We start from the raw sequence: 4161 nt of genomic DNA on the forward strand, positions 1-4161 counted from the left end.
TTATCTTACCACTAGGAGTGCTCCTAACTCGTGCTAAAACCTTTTACGTAGGAGTAATTTCTTAAAAGTGATTCACAACGGCTCTGAGACCTACTCATACTAAGGATAATACCAACTCCTAAGCTTAAGATAAAAACTCCGTTGCTATGGATGACGTCGCTTCTCATGCACGAGTTTAGAAGGGGTGAGGACGGTGATTGGTTGTTGACAGGCTCTCTCATTAAAAACTCATTTGTGACGTCTCTCTAACAATCCCACTATATCGACTGAAAATAAGAAAATAACCTAGGCTTCAAATTAAGTCATATTAAAAAGTTATGGACAGTGCAGTTAGCAGAATGCACACGCATGATGACAAGTTTGTGCATCCAACGGGAATGACACTTTGCACGTTAAGAGAAATATAAAGCGATCAATATAAAATATGGCAATTGCATGTAATCAAGGCAGTAATAATTAAAGCACCCAGCAAACTGTTAGGCTATTATATTTCCAGCCCTTGACCACTTCAAATATCAGCACATGCGGCCCTTTAAGCCCTCCAATCTTAATTGATCAAAGCAAAACGAACGTGAAACGTATAGCCTAAGCGAAAGCCTACTGGTCCCAGGACCAATAGCCACTGTCACCCCAGCGGCATCCAGCTGGTAAGTTCTCAAAAACCTGCTGCAGACCGCTCTCCGTTGAAATGCACAAGTCATCTGTACATCCAACTGTTGGATGATGTGGGGTCTACAGTGCGTTGATAGTTTGATGAATTAAACGGCTGAATGATGATTCCCAGTGTCGTCATTTGAGTTTTCCGCGAAGCCAAATAGGCAATCTTTATGTTTCCAAACATTTCACTTCGGGACACATCGTTGTTTAAAGGCGTCATTGCATCCCCCGCTAATCCTACGACAATATTAATACCTTCACGGTTTAAGCAATGTCTTTTATCAATTCCAAGTCGGCTGCAGCCATCTTACGATTTTTTGTGAATAGGTCTTAGTGACTTAGGAGTCCTCATGAGGAGTTTTAAGCTGTCCTAGACTTAGGTGCTACTTTTAGGGATAAAATATTTTGTGAATTGCTCTTAGTAAAAAAAATTAGGAGTCCTACATTTAAGACTGACACGCCCATTATTTTTAGGAGTTTCTCCTAAATTCGCCACTTATGAGCTACTTTTAGCCCTAAGATTCTTTGTGAATACGGCCCCAGAGGCGGCTGGTGTCCACATGTTATGGTAAAGGAAAAATGTATGTTTGTATGTATGTATGTTTGTGTGTGTGTGTGTGTGTGTGTGTATGTGTGTGTGTGAGGCATTTATGTATGTATGTATGTGTGCGTGTATGTATGTATGTATGTACTGTATGTATGTAGATAGATAGATAAAACTTTTATTAATCCCGTGTGGGAAATTCAATTGCCAAAGCAGCAAGGTAGTGGGAAGCATTCAAGTACATACATAACACATGTGGGTGTATGTGTGTGTTTGTATGTATGTATGTATGTGTATGTAAGTGTGTGGGTGTATGTATGTATGTGTATGCACATTTCCCATTCAAATGTCTCTCTGCATCTGCATGTGTTCCATGCAGCTGCAGCTGAACTCCATGGGAAGTGAGTCAGGTCTGCAGAGAACCGTCAGACCTGACAGACATGAGAGAATGCCTTTTCTGTGCACCATCTGCCTGGCACTGGTACATAGCAGTCAGCCATCCAAAGCTCTTCAATGGGTACACATATGGCTGTTTCTTTGCATACAAACATCAGGGTTGGGGAGGGCCTTTTGAAAGAATGATTTTCAGCAGATGTGTTCCTGAGGGGAGGATACTGTGGTAGGTTCAATGCCTGACGGTGTCCATCCTCAAGGCTGCTTCCCTGAGGGTGAGATGCTAGTTTCTGACTCTCCATTGTGAAAGGGGGAATATGAGGAGGGGTCTGTTTTTGTTTAAGATGACCTTTAAAGCATTTACACGCACACAGACACGCACACTCACACTCACACTCACACACACACACACACACACACACACACACACACACACACACACACACACACACACACACACACACACACACACACACACACACACACACACACACACACACACACACACACTTTTTCACGTTTTCAGTAGATCATTTCCTAAATCACCAGAGTTATCACAACCCTTTATAGTTACTTCCTTCAAGTGAAATGCATTGTGGTCTGTCAAACACTGAAAGTTTGTGTACTTAATTACACGTCTGGTGCTTTGTGCTTAGAAATCACGCTGGGTTTCTTCAGGAGGTCTTTACAATCAAGTCTATGAAGCCGACTCCAATGAAAAGTGCTGCAAAAAAGGAGAATTCTGGCTGCTCTGTGTTTTAATAGTAGGGAGTTTTCCACCATCTCATTTGCACTGAATTAGAATAAGCTACTGTGTGGAGGTAGCGGGGGACTATTTTGATTCCATGACGCCACTCCTGTTTCCCCCCCCCCCCCCCCCCCCCACAACACCATGTGGCCGCTTACCACAAGAGAAACAAAAGATTTCACAGACGTTTGCTGAAATGACTCTCCTTCTCTTCTTTCTCTCTCTCTCTCACTCACTCACTCTCTCACTCCATCCCTCCATCCCTCTGTCTTGGCGAGTGATTGAAATCTACCTCCTGGAGAGTGTGGGCTGATGATGTGCCTGGGCAATGTGGCATGCAATGCGGTGTAATAGTACCAAGGGACTCCTGCCCCGCCGCGGCGGAGAGTGTCATCAGGGGTCTCTCTCACGGGAGGCTGCTCCTCACGCGCCTCTCACACCACCACCCCCCCCCAACCCCAAACACCCCTCACCGTAACCCCCCCCCCCCCCCCCCCTCCGCACCCCACCCCACCCCTCACCGCCCCCGCCCCCCTGACATTTTCCTCTGTGCGTCTCCCCTGCCTTGCCCTTTTCACCCACTTCTCCTGCACCGGCGTCTGGGCTGCCTGCAGCCACTCTCTGGAGCCGGAGAGGCGTCTGGTATCGACGTGGTGAGCAGGAAGTTGAATCTCATTAGCACGTGAGACAGTGAGACAGTGCCAGCCCACTGACAGGTCCACCTGTCTGGTCCCAGACACTTACAGAAGGGATTGGATTTTTTTTGGTTGTGTGATCAAGTTATTTGACTTCATGATTTCAGGAGCACTTACAATGCAATAACGATAATGATGGAAAAGAGATTTGATCTAAATGAAAAGTGAAAAATGAAATGAAAAAAAAAGCTCTTTTTATTCCTCCCCTAAAGAAACAAAGACATGTTCTAATTTGTGGAATAAAACTGAAAGGCCCTGAGTTTGTGTTGGACGGGGCAATTTGACCATGGCTTTGAAGCAATCTCACATTTTATGATCCTCTGCATGTCCTGCACTAAAATGAGGTGGTTACTATGCTCCAGCCTTTTACCACACACATCGCTAAGAAGAGGCTGAGCAAGCTTTGTTGCTAGGATACAGAGCAAGGTTCCTTAAAGGGATAGTCAGAGAAGCAGACAGACGGCATAGTTTTTGTCGAAAAGATAACAATGATAATTGTCTCTTTCCACTCAAACTGATAGCATTTAGGAGGTTAAAAAAATATTCTTTCTCGCACGGTCTGTATGTGTGTATGTGTCTGAAGACTGAAGTATTTTTTGTAGACCCTGTCATTCATTCCACACTATATCTTGTTCAAAGGCACAATTTTTTTCATTTTACCTGACAAATACGATCATTACCACAAAAAAATGAACAATGAATAGATATATATGTCTTCATTTAAAATCTGACAGATATAACAATTTTGGAGAGCCGAATGTGAAAATAGGATTTCACTATCAGGAGAAAAGGTTCTAAAGTGCACTGGAAATCACATTTCTTGGTTTGGACTCAACTTGCTCTGTCGAGACGACTTTTCCTCCATCAATCAACTGCACTGCACGAGAGACCTTAAAAAACCCTCCGGGCTAATTGCTTGTGGGATTAAAATGGATGTGCCTTTATTCCCGGAGCCTTTATGCATGTCCATTAGTGGAGATGATCAAGATGCTCAGTCACAGGCGGAAAAGTGCCAGCGCATTCGAAGGCTCCAAAATGATTTGTGTCAGCATCTGAAAGATGTACTTTTTATTTTTCTAAATTATACAAAGCAAAGATAAAAGGCTGAAGTGAACCAGTAATGT

Source organism: Sprattus sprattus (genome assembly GCF_963457725.1).
Source record: "Sprattus sprattus genome assembly, chromosome: 3".
Classification (NCBI taxonomy): Eukaryota; Metazoa; Chordata; class Actinopteri; order Clupeiformes; family Clupeidae; genus Sprattus; species Sprattus sprattus.